The sequence below is a fragment of the Callorhinus ursinus genome, unplaced genomic scaffold (assembly GCF_003265705.2).
Source record: "Callorhinus ursinus isolate GAN/ISIS: 27379988/994484 unplaced genomic scaffold, GSC_fseal_2.0 scaffold36, whole genome shotgun sequence".
Taxonomy (NCBI): Eukaryota; Metazoa; Chordata; class Mammalia; order Carnivora; family Otariidae; genus Callorhinus; species Callorhinus ursinus.
This window is the reverse complement of record NW_027397098.1, coordinates 176289-189716: the sequence shown is the minus strand read 5'-3', so window position 1 is coordinate 189716 and position 13428 is coordinate 176289. Positions and strand designations below refer to the sequence as shown.

Here is a 13428-nt window from a genome sequence, read left to right as displayed (position 1 = left end):
TGCTGGAGTACAAAGTATTTCCCTTTGGGAGAAAGTCCAGGCGATCCTGCAAGATGTCTAAGGTTTGAAATACCTTACAGACATCTCAGGGACGTGTTGACTGGGCAAAGGAACATTCAAATCTGGGAAGAGGTTCAGACAGGAAATATAAACTTGGAAATCATCAGTATGTACATGGCATTTAAACCCAAGAGACTAAATATGGTCTTTGAGGATTGAGCATGAAGAGAAATGAGGCCTAAGGACTGAGTTCTGGGGCACTCCAGTGTCAAAAGTGAGAGGAGATGAGGAATCCGCAAAGAAGAATGAGAAGCCAGTGTATTCTGACTTTCTTAATATGTCTGACTTTCTTAATATACTGTGAGCTGCTATTATCATCATGTTTCTTGTGCAAGAGTTCTCAACCACACATCCTTTGAAAATGTTCACCTCTAGGTTGAGAGAAACTGTCACTGTACCTGTCCAGTGCTGAGCACAAAGAAGCTGTTGTGTGTTTCTGAAACTGAAATTTAATATGTGATTAGAACACAGAAACACCCAAAGGTTTCAGATATTAATTCTGAACTATGCCAATAATTAACCATCAGCCATGCTCTTACCAAGAGAAGCCAGACTGACTCCAAACTTGCAATTAGGGTACCTGCTGTGCAAGATAATGCCACATTAACACTATTTACATTTCAGAAGCTTAAGTAAAGTAAGTATCAAAAACTGAAGAAAGTGTATAGTATTTTCGAGATGGATTGCTTTTGAGGAGCTGCTCATTATAAAGTCAAATGTTTTATATTATAAAGTCTTATATTTGAGACTGTTAATCCTGCTCTCATTAAGAGTAGTACCATAGGGTACTGAAAACAAAGTAGTCAAAATTTCATCCAAATCCTAGTTCTGCCATTTGTAACTGTCTGATGTGCTATAAGCCCTTCAAACCCTCTGGGCTCATTTTTTTCACTTGTGTAATTAGAATAATGTAACCTACTCTGAAAAAATAAACTGCAAGGACTATGGATGCATTTAAATTACCCTGCATATAGAAGGCTCACAAAAGTCGTAGTTGTTAAATTATCACTGTTTAATAACTTTGGCAATAACAATAGTCATTATGATAAAATATAATCATGCAAAGGATTATGAATTGAATAGTACATTAGTTATCTGTGGACATATAAGAAGTTACTCCTAAACTTACTGACTTAAAAAAATAATCAACATTTATTATTAAACAGTTTCTGAAGGTCAGGAATTCATCAGCAGCTTAACTGAGTGGTTTTGGCCCAGCAGTCCTCATTTAAGCTGCAAAGTCAAGAGGTTGGTCAGGGCTGAAGGACCGACCTCTAAGAAAGCTCGCCTCACATGACTGACAAGCTGGGGCTAGCTGTTGGCAGACCTTAGTTCCTTGACACGTGGACCTCTCCATACCCTCAAGACACAGTAGCTGGCTTCCCCCAGAGCAAACAATCTTAGATGGTAAGGCAGAACTATCAAATTCTTTTATGACCTGTCCTTGAAAGTCAGACTCTGTTACTTCTGCTGTACTGTTACACTGTTAACTGGTTACACAGGGCAGCCCCCTTCAGTGAGGTAGGGGAAAGTGTGTGGATACCAAGAGACCATCGCGGGGCACCATCTTGGGAGTTTGGCTACTGTAAATAGTAAATAAACTACACTTTTAACATTACCTGCTATATTTTTGAAAATGTTGGACAAAAGTAATAGATTTGCTTTTTTTCTCCGACCACTTCTAAAATTAGAAATAATTTCAATTAGTTAATAACCTTAAATAAGTTTGATTATTTTGTCATTGTCTATTAAAGGTTCCTTTCAAATGACTAGTTATTTGAGCAAGTATAATGATGGCTTCTGATGTGAATACGTAATCAACATTGTAGCATAACTAGAAAGTCAGCATTTTAATTTTCCTCTGAGGGCAAATTCAGCTTTGTTTCCACTGATAAATACTTACAATAAAACAACACACTATTTCAACCTTCAGCATGGCAAAAAAGATTTACTAAGCAACTCTTACCAAGTATTAATTAAGGAATTCAGATCAGGATTATGCTAATTATTTTCCAGCATCAACACCCCCCATCCACACACACAATCTTTTATTTTCCCACCCTTTCATTAACTGGTTCCCTAACATTAAACAAGTCATTGTCCCACTGTTTAATCTTTAAACCGAGACAATAGATTTTGTAGAGAAATAAAAGTCATACATGTTTTTGGTAAGAACAGAAAAAAGTATATGGATCTGAAGAATCTGAGACTATTCCCTCAATTTCTTAAACTGTATGATTGTTATTTCTTATATACTCTCTGAGGTACAGAATGATGGTTAAATCACCTTTTAATAGACCTGGCCTAATTGTTTGGCCTAAATGTAAAAAAAGTTTCACAGACTTCTTTCAAAGCCGTGATATTAGCTCATCTGCCCCAACTTTAAATCTTATGTCAACAAACACAGCACTGCTTTAGTTACCAAGAGAAATTTCCTGAGATATTAAGAATGTACCATGTTGGTACAAATGGCTGTTTTGTGTTAACTTCTTTCTGATCTTCATACCAACGAAAGAAAAAAGTGCTAGATTTTGGAGCCCTTAAATCTGATCTAAAAAGGCAAGTTAAAGGGTCAGAGGTGAAAAGACAAATAAAAGTGTGTGTATCATTTTAAGAAGCAATGAAAGCACCACAGATTTAAAGTTGAGCAGAAACCAGTCATACATCATCCTATGCCAAGAAAATCTTGCACATGACCAAAAATCATCTTTCCTGTTAGACAACATGAAACTTAGGAATACTTGCTTTGTTAGTAAACTGTCAAGTGATATGCTCACATTCGGGTTTTTTGAGGTTTGATCTACCATAATTTTTACCTCTTCTTTTCAAACTGCAATTCAGGTCATGTTGTACTCTCCAAGGTAATAAATAGTGAAGAACATTCTGGGCCAGTCTTCAACTCACTTTGCCATTCACCCTGCAAAACGGTGCTTTCTAACTAGCATCTTTATGGTGCCCCATTGAGATGATACCTTTCAGAAAATTCTCTTGTTGTCAGTTATTTTAAATGGTACTGTATGATATAGCTCATCAAACATACACACTCACCATGCTTAGCCTATGCAAGGAAGTGTTGTTCCAAATCTTAATTCTGAGAGTTTGAATCTTACCCCCAAAAAAGCTCTGAATGAAAGTGAATATTTCATGCCTCTGATGGCACAGGAAGTTGCAAGGCAATGGCTTACATTCAGTTCCTGAAAAGATCTCTAAATCTCTCCTTTCAATAGAGACATTATATAAACTACTCAAGTTCCAGAGATGTAAGAGACTGCTGTTGTTTTTTTAAAAAAATCTTTTCTTCTAACTTTAAGAAACACCTTAGAGGCCAAGAGCCAAGAGAATGATGAGAATAATAGAGCCATTTAATATATATGTGGCAGAAACATCTGGTTGACCACCACGGATTGGTATTTCCTTTCTACAGCATATAACTGCTGCTGCAAGCAGGTTCCCAGCCAGGTAATACAGACCTGATGCCTACCATGTACCAACACCACTCATGGGTCAAAACTAGTTGCATGACCTCAAACATGGAGGTGGGCCCAGTTCCAGCTGATAAGATGTTACTAGAAGTGATGTCTGTCCCCTCCAAGTCATGGATACTTTCTCCATAGCATCTTCTTCAACAGCAAGCCTGAGATCATCTATTGAAGATGGCTACATCATAAGATGGAAGGAGCCAGAATCCCTGAGTCAGTACTCAAAGGAAAAGTTGCCTGATCAAGAAGGAGTACCTACATTGAACACTGTATAAAAAAGAATAAAATTTTGTGTTGCAGTGTTGCGTTTTGGGAGGTTTTGTTAGAACAGTTCATCTACCCTAACTGAAAAACCCAGAGAAATATTCAAGGGAAAAGGATGAGGTAAGGAAAAATGGAAAAACAGAGATTCAAATTAAGAGAAAGAGAAAAATAACGTTGGTTTCAAAAGGAGATGAAGTTATGGATCTATGGCTAATTTTTTCAGAGCTAGAAATTAAATGTGGTAGACAAAATATATTTCTTTGAAGACCTAAGAGATATATTCATTCATTCATTCATTCATTCATTCACCAAATATTCACTGAGCAACTATTTTGTGCTGAGGCCTGTGATAGGCACTAGAGACAAAACTGTGAACAAGCTCTCTGGAGCTTTCTTTTCTTTATTGAGGTATAAATGATATACAATATTATGTCAGTTTCAGGTGTACAACATAGCAATTCAACACTTGTATACACTGAGAAATGATCACTACAATAAGTCTAGATATCATCTATCACCAAAGTTAATATAATATTATTTACCATATTCCCCATACCATACACTAAACCCTGTGTCTTATTTATTTTATAACTGAAACTTTGTACTTCTTGACCCCTTCACCCATTTCAACCTAACCCCCCCTCCCCTCTGACAACCGCCAATCTGTTCTCTACATCTATGTCTCTGGGTTTTCTTCTGTTTTGTTTTTCATACATAAGTGAAATCATGTGGTATTTGTCTATTTCTGACTTATTTTGGAGTATAATACCCTCAAGGCCCATCCATGTTGTTGCAAATGGCAACGTTTCATTCCTTTTTATGTCTGTGTAGTATCCAGTGTGAGTATGTGTGCACACATATGGGTGTCTGTGTGTGTGTGTGTAGCACACTTTATCCATTCACCCACTGATGGACACTTAGGTTGTTTCCATGTCTTGCCTACTAGAAATAATGCTGTGAAGTACATAGGGGTGCATGTATCTTTTAGAATTAGTGTTTTCATTTTCTTCAGATACATACCCAATAGTGTAACTGCTCAATCATATGGTAGTTCTATTTTTCATTTTTTGAGGAATCTCCATACTGTTTTCTACAGCTGCTGGATCAATATACGTTCCCACCAATGGTGCCCAAAGGTTCCCTTTTCTACATATGTGGCCAAAGCTTCTTTCTTGTCTTTTTGATAATAGCCATTCTGACAGGTGTAACGTGGTATCTCACTGTGGCTTTGATTTGCATTTTTCTGGTTAGTGATGTTGATCATCTTTTCCTATACCTATTAGCCATCTAGAAGTTTTTTTTGGAAAAATGTCTATTCAGATCCTGACCATTTTTAAATTGGATTTTCTTTTTGTTATTGAACAGCATGAATTCTTTATCTACTTTGGATATCAACCCTTATTGGATATATGATTTGCAAATATCTTCTCCTGTTCAATAGGTTGCCTTTTTATTTTGATGAGGACTTCCTCTGCTACACAGAAGCTTAATGTAGCCCCATCTGTTCATTGTTGCTTTTGTTTTTGTTGCTTTTATAGAGTCAGATTCAAAAAAACATTGCCAAGACTAATTTCAAAGAGCTTACCACTTGTTTTCCTGTAGCAGTTTTGTGGTTTCGGGTCTTATATTCAAAACTTCAATCCATTTGAGTTCATTTTTGTGTGTGATATAAGATAGTATCCAGCTTCATTCTTGTGTGTAAGCTGTCCAGTTTTCTCAACACCATTTGTTGAAGAGACAGTCCTTTCCCCATTGTATATTCTTGCCTTCTTTGTGGAAATTGGTTGACTACATATACATGGATTTATTTCTGGGCTCTCTATTCTATTCCATTGATCTATATGTCTGTTTTTATGCCAAAATCATAATATTTTAATTACTAAAGCTCTGTAGTATAGTTTGAAATCAGGGAGCATGATACCTCTGGCTTTATTCTTTCCCTAGATTGTTTTGGCTATTTGTGGTCTTTTGTACTTCCATATAAATTCTAGAATTATTTGTTCTAGGTCTGTGAAAAATGCCATTGGAACTTTGATAAAGATTATGATGAATCTATACTTTGAGTAGTATGGACATTTTAAATATTAACTTCCAATTCAGGGATACAAAATATCTTCCCACTTATTTTTGTCTTCTTCAATTTCTTTCATCAATGTCTTATAGTTTTCAGAATATAGGTCATTCACCTCCGTAGTTAAATTCATTTATATGTATTTCACTCTTTTTGGTGCAATTGTAAATGGGATTGTTTTCTTGGTATCTCCTTCTGATTGTTCATTATTAGTGTATAGAAACACAACAGATTTTTGTGTATTAATCTTGTATCCTGCAACTTTACTGGATTTATTTATTAGTTCTAATAGTTTTTTGGTGAAGTCCTTAGGGTTTTCTATATATAGTATCATGTCATCTGCAAACAGTGACTGTTTTAATGACCTCTTCCTTCCAATTTAGATGCCTTCTATTTCTTTTTCTTGCCTAACTGCTGTGGCTAAAACTCCCAAGACTATACTGAATAGAATTGGGGAGAGTGGGCATCCTTGTCTTATTACTGATCTTAGAGGAAAAGCTTTCAGGCTTTCACTCTTGAGTATGATAATAGCTGTGGGCTTGTCATATATGGCCTTTATTATGTTGAGGTATATTTTCTCTATATCCTCTCTGCTATGAGTTTTTAACATAAATGGACGTTGAATTTTGTCAAAAGCTTTTCTCATATTTATTGAGATATCATGTGATTTTTATTGTTCATTTTGTTAATGTAGTGTATCACATTGGTTGATTTGCAGATAATTGAACAATTCTTGCATCCCTGGAATAAATCCCACTTGATCATGGTGTATAATCCTCTTAATGTATTTCTGAATTTGGTTTGCTAGTATTTTTTTGAAGATTTTTGCATCCAAGTTCATCAGGAATATTGCCTGTAATTTTCTTTCTTCTGTTTTGGGGCTGTCCTTGCCTGGTCTGGCATTAAGGTCTCATAAAATGAGTTTGGAAGTGTTCCCTCCTCTTCAATTTTTTGGAAGAGTCCAAAAAGAATAGGTATTAAATCTTCTTTAAATGTTTGGTAGAATTCACCCAGTGAAGCTGTCTGGCCCTGGACTTTGTTGCAAGGTTTTTGTTTACCGATTCCATCTCCTTACTAGTGATTAGTGTATGCAGATCTTCGATTTTTCTCATCATGCACTCTTGTAAGACTGTAAGCTTCTAGGAATTTAGCTATTTCTTCTAGATTGTCCTGTTTGTTGGCATATAATCTTTCACAGTAGTCTCAAAATCCTGTGTATTTCTATGGTATCAGTTGTAACTTCTCTTTAATTTCTGATCTTATTAGAGCCTTCTATCTTTGTTCTTGATGAGACTAGCTAAAGGCTTGTCTTTTTTTATCTTTTCAAAGAACCAGCTCGGTTTCATTGATCTTTTCTGTCTTTTTAGTCTCTGTTTCATTTGTTTCCAGTTTGATCTTTAATCATTTCAATCCTTCTATTAAATTTGGCCTTCATTTTTTTCTTCTTTTTCTAGCTCCTTTACATATAAAATTCAATTATTTATTTGAGATTTCTCTTGTTTCTTGAGGTAGGCTTATGAACGTCCCCCTTAGAACCACTTTTGTTGCATCCCATAGGATTTTGTATGTCATAATTCTGTTTTTATTTGATTCTAGGTATTTTTAAAATCTCTTCTCTGATTTCTTCTATGACCCAACAGTTGTTTAGTAACATGATTATCTCCATGTATTTGTAGTTTTTGCAGTTTTCTTCTTGTTAATTGATTCCTAGTTTCATACCACTGTGGTCAAAAAAGATGCTTGATATTATTTCAGTCTTCTTGAGTTTATTGAGACTTGTTTTGTGTCCTAATATGTAATTTACCCTGAAGAATGTTCCCAGTGCATCTGAGAAGAATCTGTATATTGCTGGTTTTGGATGGGATGTTCTGTATATATCTAAGTTCATTTAGTGTAATGTGTCATTTAAGGCCACTGTTTTCTTATTGATTTTCTGTCTGGATGATCTATCCACTGATGTACATGGGGTGCTAACGTCCCATATTAGTATTGTATTACTGTCAATTTCTCCATTTAGGTCTGTTAATATTTGCTTTATATATTTTGGTGCTCCTATGTTGGGTGTATATATATATTTATGTATGTTATATCTTGCTGGATTGACCCCTTTAGCATTATATAGTGCCTCTCTATGTTTTTTAATACAGCCTTTGTTGTAAAGTCTACTTTGTCTGATATGAATATAGTTATACCAGATTTCTTTTCATTTCTATTTGCATGAAATATATTTTCCATCCCTTCCTTTTAAGTTTACCTGTGGCCTTCCATCTAAAGTGAGTCTCTTATAGGCACTATATACATGTGTCTTTTCCTTTTTTTATCCCTTCGGCCACTCTACGTCTTTTGATTGGTGATTTTAAACCATTTACATTTAAAGTAAATATTGGTAGGTTGTACTTACTGTCATTTTGTTCATTGTTTTCTGGTTGTTTTTGTGGTTCCTCTTTGTTCCTTTCTTCTTCTCTTTCTCTCTTCCCCTGTGGTTTGATGACTTTCTTTAGTGTTACATTTAAATTCCTTTCTCATTTTCTTTTATATATTTACCATAATTTTTGCTTTGCCATCACCATTAGGTTCATATATATCTCATATATATCTTATATATATAACATCTTATGTATGTATCATCTTATGTGTGTGTTTTAAAGTTGACAGCAGCTTAAATTTGAACACATTCTAAAACTCTACACATTTACTCCATCACCACCATGTTTTATGTTTTTGATGTCACATTTTACTTTTTTTATTTTATGTATCCCTTAACTAATTATTGGAGTTTGAATTTTTACTACATTTGTCTTTTAACCTTCATAGTAGTTTTTTAAGTGATTAACCCACTACCTTCACTGTATATTTACTTTTTCCAGTGAGATTTTTACTTTCATGTTTTCTTGTTATTAATTAGTGCCATTTCTTTTCAGCTTAAAAAAGTCCCTTTAATGGGGCGCCCGGGTGGCTCAGTTGGTTAAGTGACTGCCTTTGGCTCAGGTCATGATCCTGGAGTCTCAGGATCAAGTCCCACATTGGGCTCCCTGCTCAGCGGGGAGTCTGCTTCTCCCTCTGACCCTCCCCCTTCTCGTGCTCTCTCATTCTCTAATAAATAAATAAAATCTTTAAAAAAAGTCCCTTTAACATTTCTTACAAGGCTGCTTTAATAGTAGTAGGCCTTTAGCTTCTGTGCTCTAGAAAGCTCTACCTCTCCTTCAATTCTGAATGATAACCTTGTTAGGTAGAGTATTCTTGGTTGGAAGATTTTTTTCCTTTCAGCACTTTGAATATGTCCCGCCACTCCCTTCTGGCCCAGCATAATTTCTGCTGAGAAATCTGTTGATAGCCTTATGGGGTTTCCCTTGTATGTAACAATGGGAAATTGCTTTTCTCTTGCTTCCTTTAAGATTTTCTCTTTAACTTTTGACATTTAATTATAATGTGTCTTGGTGTGGATCTCTTTGGACTCATCTTATTTTGTAATTTCTGGGTTCTTAAACCTGGATGTCTGTTTCCTTCACCAGGTTAGGAAAATTATCAGCCATTATTTCTTCAAATAAGTATTCTGCCCCTTTCTCTCTCTCTTCTCCTTCTGGGACCTGTATAATGTAAATGCTATTCCACTGGATGTTGTCTCATAGGTCTCTTAAGTTTTCTTCATTTCTTTCTGCTGCTCTGTTGGGGTGAACTCCATTGCTGATCCATTCTTCTGCTTCATTCCTCTACTGTTGAACCCCTCTAGTGTATTTTTCAGTTCAGTTATTTTATTTTTCAGCTCCGAGACTACTGTTTGGTACTTTCTCATATTTTCAGACTCTTTGTTAGATTTCTCACTGTGTTTGTCCCAAGTTCAGTAAGAAACTTTATGACCATGACTTTGAGTTCTTTACCAGGTAAATTACTTATCTGCATATCATTAAGGTCTTTTCTGAGGTTTTGTCTTATTCATTCATTAGGAACATACTTCTTTGTTTCCTCAGTTTGCTTGACTGTGTGTGTTTGTTTCTGTGTATTAGGTGAAGCAACTACCTCTCTGTCTTAAGAAGTGGCCTTGTGTAGGTGATGAACATTCTTGTTTGACCTTGTCCTAGCTCCTGGTTGTCTCTTGAGCCTTTGTGATTGTCTAACCCACACACTTTATTCTTGATATGTCCCTGTCTTTAAGAGTGTGCCAAGAACTGTGAATGTTCCAAGGGGAGGAATCTCATTTAGCACTACTTTCAGGCTGACTGGAAAACAGGCCCTCAGGCAGCAGCTTCTAAAGTATGCAAATATATACACCCCTATGTGGCCACAACCATAATCCCTGCTGGCCTCCAGACCAGGGGCTCCAGAGGTGTCCTGTGGACACGAGTGCAAAAACTGGGGCTCCAAACAAGCGCATAACCTCTTCTATGGGAGGTCTCATCAAGCTGTAGTGAGGCCAGGGTGGTGCACAAGGATAGTGTCTCCCTGCTTACATTCCCTGGGAGTACCTCCTCAGCATCCAGATGTGTGGGAAATCGAAAGCCTGTCCCTCAGGCTGAAGCTCCAGGCTAAGTAAATAGGCCTGTTTCAGAGGAAGACAGGTTGTGTTTCAGTCTGCTGTCTGTGAACTGCCCTGGGTGTAGTGGCCTGCCAATAACGGTTCTTTGAATTGTTACCTTTCCAGGGCATTTAGGAACTCCAGCCCCCTTGGCTACCTTGACCAGGCAATCAAAGGGTGTTCCCTATGTGGACTGCACATGCCCACTGGACAGCTAGTGCTGGGGGTGGGCATACTCACTGACTTCAGAAAGGCAGCAGGAAAATGTTTTGACAATGTGTGCCCACAAGTTTCAGAAATAGTGGGACAGTGCCTTGTCTGTGAGTGCATGCTAGCTTTTGGCTGGGTGCAGGAGAATATGGTGGCCATTCATGGTCACCTGCTCCGGCCAGGGAACAGGAGAGTACTGCAACCACCTACACTCTCCGGCTTCAGCAAGGCAATGGGATAGGGCCACGTCCATGGAGCTCATAGTCTTAGACATAAAGAATTGTGATCCCAGAACCCTAGCCTGCTGTCCTCCAAATGGCAATGGTTTAATTTTCTTTTATTTAAAAATGTACTAAAGACCAAAGGAAAAAAAGAGCAGTTTCCCTCCACTCTAACTGTGTCTTCCTAGATACTATTTTAGCAAACCGAAAGGGACAAATTGGCTGAAGAAAGAGAAAATTCTAAGTCTTTACCGGACCATGACAAAAACAGAGCTAAATAATTATTTCTAAGAAAATGAAATTACTTTTTATCACCACATACTGAATGGCTTTCCCGACCATCCCCTGTAAGTCTGTAAGAGCACTGAGTCGCAGAACACACAACTCCTGACAATAGACTATACAACTGAAAAAATTAATCTCCTGTGTGCAAAATAACACTTTCATAACAATGGACAATTCATGCTTGCTCTCTCTAGACCTTTGCAAACAGAATACCAGCGCAGGCTAATTATGTGAGCTAGTTGAAAATTGTGTGCATAATGGAAATGCAACCCCCTAAAGAACAGCCAAGAAGAGGTCTCAGCACCAAATCCAAAACAACAGAAAAAAAGTGCGAGAGCAAACATGAGGGCATAGGCACAGACATTCTCATTAGCACACGGCAGCTAACCATTTTTGTTGATGCCTGTAATAAAGTTGTTAAATTCTGTCCTTGGGGGAAAAAAAAAAAAACACTTTCCACGATTAAAGAATTCTCTCCCATGCTGACTCAAGGGCTTTGCTCCAAAGTACAGCTATGGATCATCCTTACATTGAAGATTTCTGTCACTTCGGGGAGCAAAAACAGTTCATGTCAGGGAGAACACTGAAGGCAACTTTCACGTGCGGAGTCTCACGTCAGGCAAGGAGTCCCACCAGCTTGTCACAGGGTATGGTGGAGCAAGGACCAATTTTGCCAAGTTTTATTTTTCACACGTCATTGCGCCATGTCTGATACAGGGAACCTGCAGTAGGTTTGGGATTCGAGATCCCTGGGGAAAGTTTCTGAGAAAGACCTGTAGCCCCCACACCCAACAAACAAAACATCAGCTACCCCATGATCAAAATAGATGTGTTGCACCATCTGTAATGTGTGAACTACTTTAAGTCCACCCCAAAGTTCAATGAACTTATCATGCAAGGAGAGACGCATTTGCAAGAGTTTCTTCTAGCCAATCTATGGTAAGCACGGGTCCTGGCAGGAATGATACCCCACTCAGTTGTGTCTTTTAAGAAGCGCTTCACAAAGGAACTTTTTCAAAAGGCCTGGGCTGGATGTAGTGGAATCCAAGTTCAATGTCAGGGGACTGTTAACAGCTTATTCCTGAGCTGAAGGGTCCAGGGAGAGAATGAAGGCAGAGGGAAGGAGAGAAAGAGATGCCGAACAAAAGTCATGACCTTCATTTAAGATGCAGCACTTTCCTTTGGTCAAGGAGGTAGTTAACCTACAGCACCACCACAAAGAAAGATCCTTTGCCTTCCCCCTCATTCTGTTCTCCTTCTGGTGTTCCCCTCTGGCTCAAATCCAAACAAAACTAGATGACAAAAGAGCAAGGAGTGTACTGATGAAGGCCTCGGGGGTCAACATTCCAGGGCAAGGCAAGGCACAGACTAAACTGTAGCGAAGGGAGAGAAGTAGATCAGGTGTGGTGGACGGAAGGCACACAGCACGGTGGATTTCTCTGACAAGCATAAGGGTCCTTCAGTTGGAATTTAAGGAAAAGAAAACCAAAATTTTATTAGGGCTATCCTTTTGTAATAAACTGGGCTAACATACAAGATTGGATGGTCAAACCAGATGAACTCAAATCAGAGATCGTACTCAATATCAGGCTTCCCTAATAATTTCAAGGAGCCAGGCCGTCAAGAGGCTCAGACAAAGCAGAGGTGCCCAGGACATCAGGGGTGGTCACCCTGGTACTGTCTTCCCGCACTGGACATGCATCTCTGGCCCAGAATAGCAGCTGAGGTCTCCAAGTGAGAGCCGTGGGGTTCCTTACACAGTAGAAACATTTATACTATAAGACATTTCCCTTTTATGCCCCAAAAGTTGGATAATCTATGCGCTCCTCTCTGGGGAGACCCGCCTCGCAGATCCTGGGTTACAAGGTCTGAGTATAATTCATACTAAATGCAACTCAGCTTAGTTCCTTTGAGGAAGATGACAGGTGTAATCACAGCCCCCCCCCCCCGCCCCGGCCTACACGCACACCCTTCGTCCAGCACTGTCAGACTCCACTCTCCCAGGTAAGTCAAGGCAGTACCACTCCCATCAGACTCTTAGGCCACCAGGGGCTCTTCCATGTGTGAAGCCTGGAGCTTTTAGATTTCCCTTGCTAGTATGAAGAAGATGGTACAGGGATCACTCTAAAATACAGGATTGGAAGTTGGTGGGGGGGGAGTGGAAGATGAGCCACAGCTAGAACTAGGGGTGAATCTGCTACCCTTCCAGAATTATAAGCGATTCAGTACAAGTGTACATTTTTCTAGGATAGCATCGAGAATGCTTCCAGGCTCCTCAAAAAGACTAAAGGCCTATAAAAGTCTAGCCAGTAAAACTACACAGAG

General features: G+C 38.3%; 1 protein-coding gene across 1 annotated transcript in view; it reads right to left on the bottom strand.

Moving 5' to 3' along the window:
• ST8SIA6 (ST8 alpha-N-acetyl-neuraminide alpha-2,8-sialyltransferase 6) overlaps positions 1-13428 on the bottom strand; it is a 142829-nt gene that overhangs the window by 57297 nt on the left and 72104 nt on the right. The window lies entirely within an intron of this gene.